Here is an 18,253-nt window from a genome sequence, read left to right on the forward strand (position 1 = left end):
ACTAAAAAAGTTTTAACATCAAGAAATTATCCAAAATTCATTTTAATATTAGGGGTTACAATCAGTTTGCGAATTAAGAATTGGAATTCAGAAAAAAACAAATTTGTGTTTAGTTAATTGACTGCCAGCTAGTTTTAAGTCCAAGGGTTATCCAATCTTTTCTCCAAATAGTGTATGTATACACTCACCTGCCACTTTATTAGGTACACCTTGTTAGTAATGTGTTGGATTCTTCATACCATAGATTCAACAAGATGCTTGAAACATTCTTCAGAGATTTTGGTTCATATTGACATGCACCAATGCTAAACTGTCTATATATCGTAATCATTTGTTAACAACATCATTACTTCAGTGAGCTCATTGTTTCTGCCTTAAATTGATACATTGTTTAAATTAATACATTGTTAGCTAACTTTGTGATTTGTACGTGTACATTTCTGAAACGTGCAACTTGGACAGTCACCTCTGATAACAGATCTCTCTAAATTGAAATGTAAAAATCAGCATTTTCTGTAAAGCTGATTTGAAACGATATGTATTATAAAAAGCGCTATACAAATAAATGTGAATTGAATTGAATGATAGCGTCATGCAGTTGCTGCAGATTTGTTGGCTGCACATCCATGATGCGACTCTCACGTTCCACTAATCCCAAAGGTGCTCTATTGGATTGAGATCTGGGGACTGTGGAGGCCATTTGAGTATAGCCAACTAATTGTCATGTTCAAGAAGCCAGTTTGAGATGATTTGAGCTTTGTTACATGGCACGTTATCCTGCTGGAAGTAGCCATCAGAAGATCGGCATACAGTACTTGTGAGTATTTATGTGTCATAATGGGATGGACATGGTTAGCAACACTACTCAGGCAGACTGTTGCTTTTAAAAAATGCTCAATTGGTACTAAGAGTCCCAAAGTGTGCCAAGGAAATATTCCCCACACTATTATACCACCACCAGCAGCCTGAATCAAAGGCAGGATAGATCCATGCTTTGGTGTTGTTTACACCAAATTCTGAGCCTACAGGCCCTATAACTATTAAGATAATTATAACGATAACTAGCATCCACACCAGCGTTTAAGCGTATGCTGCAGTTCTGTCATCTCTCGCTTTAAATGCTCAAGCTCTTTAAAGTCTAGTGCGTTCTGATTGGCTGTCACTGTTTTTATCGTTCATCAACTGGGGGAAAAAAACATTCTGAAAGTGATTGATTCCAACGATACCGTTTATCTGTGTCTTGGTGTGAATGGTCCTTACCATCTGAATGTTGCAGCAGAAATTGAGACTCATCAGACCAGGCAACATTTTTCCAATCTTCTATTGTCCAATTTTGGTGAGCCTGTGCGAATTGTAGCCTCAGTTCCCTGTTCTTAGCTGACAGGAGTAGCACTGCTGTGGTCTTCTGCTGCTGTAGCCCATCTTCTTCAAGGTTGGACATGTTGTGCATTCAGAGATGCTCTTCTGCATACCTCTGTTGCAATGAGTAGCTATTTCAGCTATTTAGGCTAATGTTGCCTTTCTATCAGTCTGGCCATTCTCCTCTTACCTCTGGCATGAGGATTAGTTTTTAACGTGCCATCAGATGAGCATATGGTAATGATTTTGTAGGTGTGTGTGTGTTGAGACACAAACTGTGAAAATGGGTGAAACATACAGGTTCAGAAAGATGTGTGTGTGTGCATGAGTAAATGTCTGCTTAGTGTTTAGGGCTTTGTGAAAATTATATATGTGAAATACTGATTTTCAACAATGGATAAATACTGTATGCACACAACTGCACTCATAAAGAAACACAAAAGCCAAAACTTGCAGGTCACACATATGGAAATGTACATAAATTTACAATATTTTTATGCACTTCATTAACAGAATCAGGGAAACAGGAAATAACGCTTCCTCCAGGCTTTGTCTTCCAATAATAGCCACAGTGTCTTAAACATACACAGTTTAAAACAGTCACAGAGCAGGTGTTTAGTGTGACACACTTACCATACTCAAACTGCAAAGGATGACACCCCAGATTAAATCCAAGGATGTGTGAAATGTGTGAAAGTGTGAGCATCGCTCAAGTACTTGAGAGCTAAAGAGAGCAGTCACACTCTGATGAAGACAGGTAGCTGGCCACTTGCTGCTGGCTCAGAGCTCCAGTAAAATAAAAAAGTGCTGTGATTTGCTCATTACATACAATTACACACATGGAAGGTTTTCGGTGTCTTCCAGACCCTCTCACGGCAAATGGCGAACACATTTAATCCAACTAACACATACTTGCATAGCTTGTATGTGTGTCTAGGCAAGGGATAGTAAAGTTAGAAATTACCAGCAAAATTACACAGGTTGATTGAGATAGAGAGAAATTCACAGAGGTAGAGTGAAGGGGAGAGGAAGAGAGAGAGAGAACGCACGCTACTCGAAATGAGAAATGAATAAAACATAACACTGTCCTTGAGGATAGGCCCCATTGCAGTGCTTTCAGTGGCATGTCAAGAAACACAATTACTTGCTTGATGAGAGAACCAATGCAATTTAGCGCTTACACTCAGATTACAGCAGAGAACATGAGGTACAGTGGCGGCTTGCTAGGGTTCATTTGTATTCCCGCCTTGAAAATGGTGTCTTATGCTGCTGGGTCCGAGTCTGATTCTCAGCCGTACTGCAGTCCCAGTGTCCTATTCGTCTGATAGTCCACTGCAAAACCATATGTATTTGGCCAGAAGTCAAAGGTAATGCACTGTATATGTTCAGTCTAAAGGAGCAATGCAAATAACATAATAGGGAGCAAGGGTACTTGACAGGAAGTAAATAGGGAAATGTACCCACAAGCCATTGTGCACCATTTTAGTTCTAAAAAGGAGTTGAAGCACTGGCATTTTTGAGTTTAATTTTGCAAGTATAAAGTGATGGGTAATCCAATTATCATGACCTTGGGTTATAGTCAAGAAGATGCACAGTATTACCAAATGGTGCTTATTTTCATATTAAATAGTGCAACAGACATTTATCTGATAAATTGGGGGTTTTGAATCCACCTTTTTTCTACGCCCCATGATGCTTTGCTCGAATTATGAGAGTAACCTCCATGAAACTGTAAACAATCAGCAAAAGGTTAGCTCTATGAACGCAATAATAAGCATTTAAAAAAAAACTGGGTACAATGAGATGACATTATTCTCAAGCTGTTTAATGTCAGGTGTTATATTGTTATACAATATAAATATTATATTGTTTAATGTAATATTGGGGGCATCCAAGTTATCTGACATATTTTATTAAACATTTTATTAAAAAGTTACGCAATAGTTACTTTCCCTGGTAATTAGTTACTTTTATAATGATGTAACTCAGTTACTAACTCTTTAGTTTCAGTTACTATATGTGAGAAGTAAATAGTACTAGTAATTATAACTAATTACATTTTTTAAGTAACATGCACTAACACAATAGCACTGTATATAAGCTATTATAACTATATAAACTAATGTAGTTATTGTTATAGTTATTGTTATACTTGGTGTAAAGGGGCCCTTTAGAATGCATCATTAGATCACATACTAAGTTTTGGGGTTTTCTTCTTGGTTTCCAATTATTTCATTTTACATTGAGTCCTCAGCCAAGCCTGAATCACCACCATTTGCTTTTCCTCAGGGTGCGCGCATCTCTCCCGTTCTCTTTCTCTCTCCTGCATCGCCTTATTAAAGCGGGCTTGGGAAGTGTGGCCAGCAGTAGTGCACGTGGCCAGCATCCCCTGGAGCGCAGTAATCTCTGCGCTTTCATCTAACTCTGCAGGTGTGAGCGATCCAGCCGAATTTCCCCAGGTGCCCACCAGCCTCCTGAGCAGCAGAACAACTCATGGAAAACAACGCTTGTAAATGATCAACCATCTTTGATTATATGAAAATGTCACTCTTATAGTTTCCATTTCAAAGATGGACTCAAAACATTTTTTGATTAGCAATATCAAGCCGTTGCTTTTAAGCACACCTTTAAGACATGTACAGCATTGCTTATTGTAGTGATACAAAGACAAAGCCCATAGCGATGTTTTTCCAATTGCTCTGTTGCTCACCGAAGCTGCCTACCTCAGGTTTCTTTCTTCCCACTGAGGCACTGTCAAGAATTTTACTTGCACAAACAAGGACAAACACAACACCTTCTGTGTAGAGAAATAAAAGTGCACAGCCCTTTAACGGGGGAATCAGACTAGCGCTTGTCCATCCCTTTGGCCCTGCGGTCATGGCTAAAGGCGTGATCCTGTTCCACTATCTGCACACTTGAAGCCTCCTGGTGCCTCATTAGGTCCCCACCATCACAGTCCCCAATAATGTCATCATAACCTCTTTACGCTAACAGCGAGTCCCTTATTGAGACTAATGGGGGAATTAGGGGCTGCTCTTCCTGGGGCCGTGAGCCGTGTATCTTCCTGGCAGTTATATAGGCTGACTGGAGAGCTGCACAGGTATCAAGGCTAGTCCACAATCTCTCTTCACTTCGCCCCAAAGGATACACTGTCTTTGAGTTAGTGAGAGAAAAAAACAGAGGTATGAAACCAAAACAAACCTTAGTGCCGTGCCAGTTGTATTTTTGTATTTTTATATTTATTTCCCCCCCTTTTTTTCCCAATGATTTCCCAATGATTTCCCAGGATCCACAACTTCTTGGCTCTCTGCACTGGGGGCAACATCCCTGGTTCTAAGAAGCAAGGTTTTTTTGTCAAATCAAAGATAAAAACAAAGGTGGTGAAGAACAGGCGAAGAGTAGGGGAAGGCGAGAGAAAAAGAGCTGCAGTGATGCTGGACGTAATGGATCTGTTTATTACTGTATAATCTGCTCTGCACAATCCAGCACATGTCAGGGTGTCACTGAGGCTGCTGTCAATCAAGAAGACATGAAAGTGTGCAACAACTCTCAAGACCTCTGGCAAGCTGTCTTCTTTCTCTCTCTCTCTCTCTCTCTCTCTCTCTCTCTCTCTCTCTCTCTCTCTCTCTCTCTCTCTCTCTCTCTCTCTCTCTCTCTCTCTCTCTCTCTCTCTCTCTCCTTCTCAGGAGGCTATACTGTCGGAGAGTTGAAGGCTGGGTGTATTTCTGATAATTTTCAGTGTGCTAAGCTGGATTTGTGGCGTATTTAAGGAAACACTACACAAATGTCACAAAGATAATCTGTGCTTTTAGTGCAGCAGAAGAGAGATGTGGGAGGTGGGGTAGATGGGGCGGTTTGCTGGCCTTTTGTAATCTAGAAGTGTTTGGGAATAATCCAAAACAATGCCTGATCCCTTCCTCTACTGCTCTACTTTTCCTATCACTTTCCATCCATTTATTGCAAAGACTTACTGATCTACACTGTTGATCTTTCCTTCCCTTTCTTTCTGTCTGACAGCCAAGCAGACACTCGCGCGCTGGGAAGATCAGAGTCTGCACAGTGTGAGCTCAAATTATTTCTCTTAATGCTAGTTCCTCATTTGGAGCTTGATGGGGTTTAGTTCCAGTTTTTAAAACTCTGCAGGAAAGCAAAAAACAATTATATCAGGGAGAGAAAGACAACTTAGAAAAGCTTTCAGAGGATAGTTGAAATTCCCCTCAAAACGTTCATTCTCCTGTTTTTATATATTATATTATATTATATTATATTATATTATATTATATTATATTATATTATATTATATTATATTATATTATCTAAAGTACACTATCATACAGTGACTTGCACAAATAATATGTAAGTGATGTTATTCAGGCACTATACAAAAATGTTGGTTTAAAATAAAAATTAAATGTGACCCTAGATCATAAAACCAGTCACATGTCGCACGGGTATATTTGTGGCAAAAGCCAACAATACATTGTATGGGTCAAAATTACAGATTTTTCTTTTATGCCAAAAATAATTAGGATATTAAGTAAAGATCATGTTCCATGAAGATCTTTTGTAAATTTCCTACCGTAAATATATAAAACATTTATTTTTGTGAGTGAATGCAGCACAATCATGAACATAAAAGGACAATTTTAAAGGCCGTTTTCTCAATGTTTTTTTTTTTTTTTTGCACCCTCAGATTCCAGATTTTCAAATAGTTGTATCTCGGCCAAATATTGTCCTATCCTAACAAACCAGACATCAATCGAAAAAGTTTATTAATTCAGCTTTCAGATGATGTATAAATCTCAATTTAAAAAAACTGACCCATGTGACTGGTTTTGTGGTCCAGGGTCACATATTTCAGATTTTGAGACAGCTCTGATGTTTAATTTTTTGGCTTGTTTGTTTGTTTTTTTAAACAAACCAGCAAAATTAAGTTACGTTGCATCAATGCTATAGAGGGAAAATAATGTAACATTTCTATCCCTTCTTATCACACATCTCACATCCTGTACCAGTGGTTCGCAAACGTGTTCTAAGACCTAAAATAGCTGCTGGAGGACCACTGTCCTGTACTTTTCTCTGTACCACAGTGATAAATATGACTGTTGACCTATCCTGTGTATTATCCTTCCTTCTAGTCAGTGGCTGACCCGGTCATAGGGTGACAGCGTTCGGCATAGAGTGCTGCCTCACACACAGCTGTCACAGCTATGCACGCTCTCTTCCACTCATCCTAATGCTCATCCCACAGTACATAAATCATATGGATTACAGTTATGGTACTTTTTTGGGGTGAACTATTGCTTTAAACCCCTTCCTGTTATCCCAGTTAAATGTGTAATGACGACTGAGCCATTCTCTTTACTATTACTTTTTTTGTCTTATCGTATTTGAGATCCAACGTTAGTTTTGGCCGACAAACTTGACGAGTAATTTCCCTGTATTCCACTGTGTTCATGTGTTTAGTTTTAATTAACAGCAACATCTGATATTGCCTGGAGAGACATAACTGCCTTTATGAACATTCCATTGACATTTGCTCAAATTAAAACAATTCTCCTTGATGCGCATTCAAAGAGAAGCCTAAATGTATGACAGACACGTCTCATTGCAGCACGCAAGTTAAGAGGTTTAGACACTTACTGAGTGTTTATGTGCTGTTTCTAAACCTCTCTGACCGTCTGCTGCTGTGTAAACTGTGAGGCTCTGCTGGTTGACACGTCTGCTGCTTTTATCTTATCAGTAAAGTAGATAATCTAATCCAGAATGAGTTTTCAGCAGTGAATATGTATGAATAAACACATGTTTTTGGTTTCGTCTGATGTGCTTCAGAATGGCAACAAACACCAGCATCCAATAGTTGTTAGGTTGCACTGGTTCAGTGTGTTATCTGTGTTGGCTTGCATTGGTGTTTGTTGCCGTCTGTTTTCACTGGACTGAACATGTTCAATTGCCGTTTGTTGGTTCTTAGAATGTTTGAGCAGTCTGGGATGATTTTCCAACCAAATTTTTCCATGACATTGAGGTAAGCGTCCCTGCCAACTCCATAGAAACAAAAGTGTGCAGACTCAACTGTATTAGTGAAACAAACGTCAATCGTGATTAACAGTACACACATTAAAATGTTGTATTATTTTTTTAAGGACAGAAAAAAAGTAATACACTACCATTCATTTTTTTATCAAAAAAAAAAAGTATACTTTTATTCAGCTGGAATAAATTAAATTGATCAAAAAGGAACAGTATAGGCATTAGTCATTTTATAATGTCATAATGTCATTTATAATATGATTATTATACTGTACAAATTGTATATTCTATCCCCTTACACTAACCCTACCCCTAAACGTACCCATCACAGAAAACTTTCTGCATTTTTACAAAAACATAATTTAGTGATGCTAGTTTGTTGTGAACATGACAGTTGTGTATCCCATCATTCTGAATACAACGGCTAACTTTAGAATGTTTGAAATGCTGCCGTTTGTTGGTCTAGTGAACCGCATTTTTATCAGCTTTATTGTCAGCAGTGTTCAGGAATAGCATACAACTGCTTCTACTATTTCTTTAGCATGTATATGTATTTTCAGGATTGTTTATTCCAAAATGCAATCCTCTCAGTGTTCGATTTCCAGAGAAAGGAATGAAATATCATCCAAAATTGCATATTCTTCTTGACTCATATATTGTTTAGACTGCAAAGTTGAGACATTTTGTCTGAACATTAGAATATAAATAACTGATTTCTGAGATGATAATTGAACAGCTCTCACTGAATTAAACATGAAACAATTAGATCATGTGACAATGAAGCATACATCTGTCAAATGTTTAGTGTGGTTTCACATACTGTTTGTAAGTGTTTATAGTGCTGTAGTCAGTCTGCTGATATTACATTCAGCCTTTTCAATGCTAAGTTAAGCAAAGCGGTTTTCCCAGCGGTCTTGTTCATAGATCTCTGGTCCTGTGAACATCTAATTTTCTTAAGCACATTTTTGTGTATGACAACACTGCACTTTTTTTTTATTTTTATTAATCAGTATTTCTGTTTTGCTTTCAAGTAAAAAAAAAAAAACATCCTTAAAAAACAGTGTAAACATCCTTAATATCACTTCCTAAGTACATTTATCTTGTTTTGAGACTTGGTTTAAGAGATTATAAATTTTTTTTAAATAATTTTAGTTTTATTACCACTGCAATTTTTAGCGCAATTTTCCAACGGACAAAATTGCGATTGTTAACTCATGATTTCTGTTCTGTCTGTGCGCACCAATCTTGCACTTCTATCTCCTCCTCAACCAGACCACCTAGAGACTTCGGGTTTTCGGCATTATGTTAAGGAAGGTCTAATCTCGGGAACGCACACAAAAAAACAAAAACATAAAAAGATTTACTATCTCTTAGTGTTGTGATCCCATGACGTCAGAAAATTGCGCTAAAACACTCACCGAGTTTTTATTACTAGTTTTTTTTAATCTTATGTTTTACATATGTGATTCTCAAGTAATCATGTTCTTTTAAAGATGTTGAAGGGTTGTTCACACAAAAATGAACATTCTCTCATCATTCTCATCACTCACCCTCATGCCATTCCAAATCTCTATAACTTTGTTCTGCGGAACACAAATATATATTTTGAAGAATGTTGGTAACCAGACTTCCAGGTTGACTTCCACTAAAATAAATAAACACATTTTACACATTTCCTGAAATATCTCCTCCGTTTCACCAAAGAATAATGCCATGCATGTTTGGAATGACATGATGGTGAGTAAATGATGACAGATTTTTCATTTTTGGGTGAACTGTCCCTTTAAGATGTTTATAGAGGAAACCAAGACAAATATATACATTTTTTCCCTTAATTTTTCAGTGAAGGTTGTATTTTTTCTAGTTTTTCAGCCTGTTAATGATTAGCACCATCTCTTTTTTTAGACTGCGATTTTGTGCTAGGTCTGCATAGCCTAGGTCTAATTTGCTACAGAAATGATGCTGTAATGGTGTACTCTGTTCTCTTGTTATTCTTTCATCTTATGAGCATTAGTTGCATGATATTTATGAGGTATAATTTAAAACCGATAATGCTGTGTACATTTTTTTAAAAGGTCAGTAGATCAAACTAAATATATCCAGCCAAGTGTGTGCCTAGAAAGCATCCTTTGGCCAAATTTACCATGGGTGTGGCTCATGGGATCATCTGTGAATTTACTGATTTTGAAACAGAATCCAGTAATTCTGCTTACATACACCTCGAGTCTTGTTTGCAGCTTTCTTACAGTTTTTATTGCTTGTGCACTTTTGTGTTTACACCAATCCCATATGTCCTGGCACACTCCCTATCTGTCTCACTCTTTCCCAACTCCGTGCAGAGTTGTCCGTAATCATGCCACTGGGGGAAGTCTTACCCACTAACAAGCCACTTACCTGCTTTTCATAGGAGCCTAGCAAGAGGATTAGTAGGGATACAGAGAGAGAGAAAGAGAGAAAAGGAAGGGATTTTCTTTCTGCATGCCTGGATGGTCATACCACAGCTCTCTTCATGTCAGCATGATCCAGGGTTGAAGGGCAAGCCAATTAAGTGGTAGGTTTTCAGGGTGAAACTAAGTGAGTGTTTCTGGTGCAAACCTGGTGCATAATGTGTAAGCAGATGAGTTGTTGTTGGAAATGCAAACAAATAGGGGCCATCTACAGTACATAGTCAAGTCACCTTTATTTATATAGTGCTTTATACAATACAAATTGTTTCAAAGCAGCTTCACGGTAATACGCAGGAAAATAACTATACATGATGCATCAGATATGAGACAAATTCAAATTTATATATTGCCATTATTCAGCTCAAGTCAGTTCAGTGTTTAATTCAGTTCAGCTGAATAACTGTGTAAAGTTATTATTATGAAATGAGTTCAGTTCGGCTATAAGCAGCTCTACAGAAGCCATCCAGTTCAATTCGGTTTAATTTTTGTTCTCATCTGTGTCAGTGCAGTCAAATTGATAATGTTACTGAATATTTAAGGGTATTTTAAACCGCAACTAAGCAAGCAAAAGGCAATAGTGGATAATGTTAATGTACCACTAGCATGATAACAACTAATTAGCCAGAATGTGGAAGTAGTTATTATGCAGTATTAAAGGGCACCTATTATGCAAAATTCACTTTTACATGGTGTTTGAACATAAATGTGTGTTGGCAGTGTGTGTACACAACCACCCTATAATGATAAAAATCCACCCAGTGCTTTTTTTTATAATTCCCATAAATCATAAGCACTGTCTCAGAACAAGCTGTTCTCAGATTCGGGGCAATGTGACGTCACTTTGCACAGGCCCCGCCCATGACTGTTGATTGACACCCTGAGTGAGCTGGACACTGAGTCCGCCATTTTTTCGACGCTTGAGCAGCTGTAGACAAGAATCTCCTAAGCGATTGAGGTGTTTTGTTGTTGGATGTAAGAATGAACACAGCAGTCTTCATTTACTCTCATTGTTACTCGAGGATGGATCTGTACTGTTTGTGATCCAGCTTACGGTCTTCAGAGCGACAGGACTAACGTTACTGACCATGGCAGAAATGAAAGTGAGAGCGCGCACTTTATGACAGCTCATGGAGTCGTTTTACGGATATAAGGTTTACCAGTTTATTAAGCAGCCACTGAAAAGGTGTGTATATATTTGTTTACTGTTAGTTGTAATGAGTGTTTTGTGTGCTTCGCTGTGCATGTTGATGATAATGAAAGGGTGAGAGAGAGAGTTTATGGATAAGACTTGGATGTGACCCATGAACCATTGGCTGAATGTCTGATGCATAAGGCACACAAAATGGGAAACACTTCAGGAGTTTTAAAGTTGTCATCTGATTGGTTGAATTTTTATAAGATTTCCGTGAGATGTCTGTGTCAAGTTCTTTAACAGTCTGCCTGGAAACAAAGCCGTCGTGATGCCAAATCTCCTCATGCAAGAAGAAAGCCTTCAATGATAAGTGTGGATAGCAATTCGTGAGTAAAAGTGAAAAAAAAAAGAAAAAATAATTACTATATTTGGGTGAAGCCTTAGACAGTAAAAGAAATGGACACAGCGACCCCATAGACTTCAACGGAGAAAAGTGAAGTCAATTAGAAGCACTCACTTCCTGATGGCTGAGCGTACTGCGCAGACTCAAACTGAGTTTGATGACGTAGATGTGACGTGAGCAACCCGTCTGTCTTCTAGTAGCTGTGCCAAGAGAAATCTGAATCATTCCCTTCCGAAACTTGCAGAGACGGAGAGTGTGAGTAGGAGCAGGAGAAACTTTTGCAAAGTATTCTGATTAATTATTTTGTCATTTTGCCTCCACGTCCCCCCGATTGCCTGCGAGCTTCTCCTCCTGCCTATACGGTAATCTCTCTACTGTGCGACAGAGAGTCGCGTGGTTATGACGCAGTCTTTAGCCTATTTTTACAAAAACGGCTTCTACGGGGCCATAACGTAAGAAACAAGGTAATGGAGCCTTTTATACATTGTCGTGTTTCTTTAGAAATAAACAATGGACAAACAGAGTCTTTAAATGCCTCAGATGTAAAATTATTCGCTGTCAAAGTGACACCAAAATGAATGGGGGTCAATGGAATGCTAACAGCAGGTTATGGCTTGATAACCAATGGCGGCCCCCAGGGAAGGTACACTTTCCGGGTGCTGGATTACCCCCTTGGGTGAAGCACAGGCATTGTGGTTGATATCCAGTGTTGCTAGCTGAGCAGAAATACTGTACATAATCATGTTTGACTTGGTCCCCACAAAGTTGCGTTGGATTTTCTCTTCAGCATAAAGGTTTAGAGGCCCATCTATCACTGTTTTCCATGTTTTTATCTAGTTTCTGGAGTAAATATAATGGCTATAATCTGTGTGTTTACATATAGCTGTTTTAAAAATGGCAGGTGTTTTGCGTGCGTTCGGTCATCAGCGTACACTAACGTCACGGGTAGTTCCTATAGTGCTGGTTTAGACCCTACTCTGAAGTAGGAGCTAAATTAGTTCCTCCAAATGGAGTTCCTAGAACTAAAGTCGTTCCTAGTCGGCGTGTTCGCACCGCAGGAACATACGGGTACTTTAGCCAATAGTTCTAGGAACTGTGAAAAGGTTCCTCCGGTCGGAAAGCGGCTATTGTTGATGCTTAGTCCCACCCCCATGCCCAGATTGGTTGAAACTATCATCTACTCAACCAATAAAAGTTTTGGTCTTTTGCACCACCATTTAGCATCTTTGTTTAAAAATTTTAACTGAGGTAAAGTGATGTGATGTGAAAGTGATCAAATTTGTGTTGTCCCAGTGGAATTGCGTCCTTGTTCTGCCCTTTTGGGGGGGTTGCAGACATCTTAACACCTAGTTTTGTTGTTGGGAGAGGGGTTTTGCTGGATTATTAATTAAATAATGAATAACTGTGTCTGATTGGTCCTGCCGCTACAAATTTGTTTTGTGCAACAGAAAGCTACCAAATTTTATTAGCCAAATCATCAAAGCAGGAACAGCACGCATTGAGTCTGCAGTTCTGAAGATTTAATTGCAGTTAAATTATTGTCACACTTCACAAATTACGCTATTACAACTTTCACACTTATAACTTTCACTAGCCTAGAAATCTAGACGCACCCTAGCGGCAGGAAAATTTATTTTGCAGCCAGGGCAGTCTAGCAACTCTCCGTTGACTTTCGGAGCTGTAAAAACCTAAATTGGGTCAGGCCAATCACATTGTGTATAGAGTAGGCGGGGCGGGCTTAACATAATGACGACAGTGTTGCGACGGTTCCCTGCTACTTGAAAACAAAGAATGACGGCTGCTGCTGGCGAACAGCGGTCTTTCGAATCGGGTTTGGTCGCGACTCTGGAGGACTTGGAGTTAAGTTTTTCTTTGAGAAAAGAGCAAAGAACGGCTCTTAAGTCATTCTTAAAAAAGGAAGATGTGTTCGTAGTTTTGCCGGTCAGATTCAAAAGTTTAATCTATCAACTAACGTTAGCTCGGCTGTTGGGAAAACGCTCTGATTGGTTGAAGCGCTGTCCTATTGCGTGCAGAGGGAATTTGAAAGACAGCCGTTATCCCACCCCTTGGATTGAGCCGTGTCTTTGGTGGGTTGCCAGACCTAACATCTTGATGTAGGTCTGGCTTGCCAGGCTAAACTTTCACAGCATCAAGGTGACAATTTTCACCACCTGTATCGCACGTGGAGTGTTGTCAAAATGTGATGAGGGAAGCTGACATCATATATACACCATAGAGGGTTAAGGTGCGGTCACATTTACAGTTGCTTGTCAAAAAAATGTGGGCGAAGTCCTGTCATTCAACCTGTGCAATCAGGAGTTTTGTATGAAGTCCCATGCAGATTTTGCTCATGTTCAACTTGTTCACGCAAACTGGGTGCGTTTAACATGCTTAAGTGAAAGTGACTTTGTGTGAGTTGTGCTTCATACATTGCTACACTATTGACAAATGACCTTAAGAATAAACGCTGAGGAGAGTTATAGAGATGAACAAAGAAGAGAACTGCAATATTTCCCTGCTGGTCTAAGATGAAGGTACACGTCAAAACAATATCAAATGTGAGAACGCTCAGACTGGGTTAAAAGAACATCATAGGGTCAAGGCTACAATACCACCACAGTATTAAAAAATGAAATCAAAACCATGGAGGTCACAGATGGCAATAATAGAAGTTTGACTGGTCGAATGATATATTCTTTTATGAACAGCTCAATATCATTCGGAACAAGCCAAGTGTTCACTGATGTAACTTAATAATTGGCAGCACTTTATTGAGCTTTTTGAGTAATGAACGCTTTCCTCTTCAGTGTAAAACTATATTAATGAATACAAAAGTATAAAAAACGGTTTACTTGTTGAAAGAACCCTTATTTCAGCAATTTGAATATAGCTTTATTTCAGACTTAGCATGTCTGAAAAAAGAGTTTGAAAAAAGAACATGACAAAAAAATAGTTAATTGTGATTGACTGTTATGCTTCCACATCTCTGACTCTGTTTTTCATTGCTATTTCTGGTTATGGGCAGCACACTTTCAAAAACTATTTTATCTCTTTTTTCTTTTCTTATTTTTAATTCATAATCTTTTTTGGACTGTTTGCCAAGACTTCTCAAGCTATACTATAACTTTTGTGAGGAACAGATTAATACATTCTGAATCTAATCTGTATGTTATCTGAGTTTGACAGGGATGAAGTAATCAAGTGTAAATGAGGTTGAATAGTGTACAGTATATTATGGACTGACCTATTTTATTTATTTTTTTGCTGATTTTGTTCCCCCTGTAGTCAATCATTTTATCCCTTAAAACTCATCTTTGATCACCAAAATATTTTTTTGTCATGCCTTAAAATAGCTTGAGTGTAACTCTACACCCTTGCTTCATTTAGTATACACGGTTCTATGAATATGCAAATTAGCCCTGCCTCCACTCACTCTCACCAGCTCAGAGATCAACTCGTTGACGATCACACATTGACTGGATTGGTTACAAGATATCTTGTGACTTTATAAACACCAGCGATTTCAAACTGCGTATTTGAGACGGTCTTTGGTTCACTGCAGTTTTAAGGAGAACATACTTAACAATGGTGTTAACTTATGAATTTGCACATGGTTTGTTTTAAAGGATATTAAAAACACCACATAGACATATAAACAACATTAAACTTGATTTTCAACACAGGAGTGGATGTTTAAAGGACCTTTAAGAATGCTGTGTTACACAGCTGTGTTTTACAACTGACAAGGCTTTAATCTTTTTCTCAAATGTGTGAGGTGAGTGTTCTGTGATTAGCTCATGAAAAAAAATATTAATTCTCACTCACAGGCAAATCACACCATCGAAGTCCATCAAGTGTCTGTAAATTAGTTTTATTATTAAATTAATGCAGATGTTTAATTTGCATCGAGGATTGAATTAATTTTCAACTTTGCATTTTGAGGCTTTGTTCTTGAAAAGGTGATGATACACTAATATAGTACAATAAAGATGAAAATTAATTTCCTGCAGTCTAAATGCAGTCTGATACTACTCACTGTGGGCCCAACATTTGGCTTATTCTAACAAGACACAAGGGCAGGGGATTATCAGATGTTACGTCTTTGTTAGCTTCAGAGTACAGGACAGGATCCACAACATCTGCTTTTGTGTTTGAGCGCTTAAAGATAGTCTGCCGTATACCACCTCTCATAAACACACACACACTGTATGGATCCCCAGCCGATTCCTCTGCACCAGTGCTGATCCAAACAAGAAGGCATCTCATAACTCAGCAAGAATTCACATATATAACACCACTCACAGCTGTAGTGGACTACAGGAAAGACTACACCACTGCCTCCAGCACTCAAGGTTGCATGACTACATTTCTTCTCTTAAATGGAAACGTGCAGTTACATTTTGTTTCATTTCTGAATATCCGCTGTCCTTTACATTCCTGTTAATTGCTTTCGCGTCGTTCTACATTGGCGGATTAGACCAGAAACACATGAGAATGTGCACCAGCTCTATTGATTGCTGTGAGGCAATCTTAAAGACCCATTTCATGCCACAATAAGTGAGTCATGACTATTTAGTTGCTTCACTCACTCATTCCCACATCTCTGCTTCTTTCTCTCTCCCTCTCTCTGATCAAACAGGTGGCTTCATTAGGCCAGCGAGGATGTTTTTTTTTTTTTTGAGGGCTTTAATTGCAATTCTGTGCACTGATGCTGTGTTCTTCATCCACCTACAGACTGATTAAGGTTGCTGTATCGGGCTAACGAGAACACACTTTGTTCAAATCATGCTGTAATGAGTGCTACAGAGATGCTGGAAAAAGCTGCACATTTAGCTAAGAGAAACTGCACATTTAGCCCAACCCAAACCACCCACCCCACCCCACCCCCCCGCACCGCCAATACCTCTTCCTCTCTGTCTGTCTAATATAGAAATAAGAAGAAACAGAGCGGAGGAAACCAATCACTGAGGAGAATTGCTTTTTAAAAGCCTGAGGGTGATGTAATACTGGCCATAGTTGGAGTCAGCACTACAGGCCCAAATTATACACAGCAGGACACTGTGCCAAACAGATCTGGCTTTGTATTGAAATCAAAATCGCTAGCAATTTTTTGTAGTAATGTAAATGAAAAAATTGGACACCTTGCTTGAAATTCTTGTCCAAGGAGGTAGATTGTAATTTTTCCCATGCTATTCTGTGAACTGTTCCAAGTCAAAATTTCTTCCTCAAATTGACTTCAAAGCTACATGGCTAATCCTCTGATCCTGTCATTGCCCTTTACCAGTATTAATCTCATTATTAATCCTTTTAGACACTTTCAAACATGGTTGTTTATTGGTAGTATTGTCTGGTGGAGGAGAAGGAATGAGACTGAAAAAAGGGATTGTGCCCACCATCGGAATCTTAATTATTTTGTATTTCCTTGACTTTATTTGGTGCATACAAATAAATGAATTAACAAATGAAATGAAAATCTCTTAATCTGGCTCTAACACCGGTGAAAATATGGGAAACCGTCATGCAATTGAGAGTTCTCTCTGCCTGAGCTTTCTTGCAGAAATCCTCTATCTTGGCAGTGACAGTGACTATTTAAAACTGGGGTTTGAAACTAACTCACTGGCACAGGCAGCAGCATTGGGACCATTTTGTATGTTTCTAACCTTTGCAGTGTTTTCAGTCCTATTTTAAGAAGGATTGCATTGTTACATTTTTACTTTGCCTTCAGAATGGAACCTTTAAATGTCAACATTTGCTGACCATTTATACAGAGTGCTTTTGAGTTGTGCTTTGTGTCAGACATTTAATTATAGTGCATATTTCCAGTACTGGAAGCTATACAATAAAATACAATAAAGCAAAGCAAATAACAGTAATGGTGAAATCAATTGTAAAGGCTATAAACTGTACAGTCCAATGCAGTATGTGATGAGCATATTGTAACATTACAGTTGTGGTTTAGAAGTTTTATAATATTGTTAACAATGTAACCTGCACTGAAGTCACTGAAAAATCCCCATCGTTAACATACTAACCCATATTATTGTGGGTTTTCTCCTATATATGTAAGAGATATAGTACAACATATTTGTAAACTGTTACACTACAAATTAGTTTGCAGTTATGCAAATATGCATTAATATTAGTTAATCACTCACTAACAATAAACTTATTTTACATGCATTGATCTTGGTTGATGTCAATTTATAAATATAATGTTGTTGTTATATGCATTTGCAAATTTATTGTTATTTATTCAAATTAACATTAACCAAGATTAATAGTGCTATACATCATTGTTAGTTCATTTTAACTCTTGTATTAAGCAATGTCAACATATGCAGCCTTATTTTAATACATGCAAGCAAGTCAGATGTTTTTTTTTTATTCATTTATCTGATTAAATGGGTTTCCAAACTGGAAAGCACCATGTTGTCATGTGGGTATAACTAGAGGGCATAAAGTAACATGAAAACCTAAAATGTTTTAGGACAGTGAAGTACTATTTTTGTTCTGTTACCCATATTCTGAATAGTTTGTTTAACATTGTTGCCTACTGTGAAGCATGTCTTTCGTTTCTTTTGTTTCTTTTCCTTTTTATCTGCTCCTCTTGTTTTCCATTTAACCAACTTGCAAAATAATGGTGAGCTTTTTTCACCCAACAGGTTTTTATTTTATATTAAGGTGCAAGAAAAAAAAATTGCACACCTCACTCCATCAACTAATAATTTAGTATTTATTTTTACAATTTATTTGTGTATTTATATACATGAATTCACCCAAGAAATAAGGATTAGGATTGGTACATCTATGCTGAATATTTCTAACCATAATTTGATGTCTTTTTCCATGTCATGGACAGACACATCAAGATTGACCGCTAAA

At 38.1% G+C, this 18,253-nt stretch overlaps 1 protein-coding gene across 1 annotated transcript in view; it reads left to right on the forward strand.

Annotated features, from left to right (window-relative positions):
- Positions 1-18,253, forward strand: part of LOC308707040 (neural-cadherin) — a gene marked incomplete at both ends in the record, with an annotated part of 259,279 nt that overhangs the window by 53,791 nt on the left and 187,235 nt on the right. The window lies entirely within an intron of this gene.

The sequence above is a fragment of the Scardinius erythrophthalmus genome (genome assembly GCF_964197995.2).
Source record: "Scardinius erythrophthalmus genome assembly, chromosome: 2".
Taxonomy (NCBI): Eukaryota; Metazoa; Chordata; class Actinopteri; order Cypriniformes; family Leuciscidae; genus Scardinius; species Scardinius erythrophthalmus.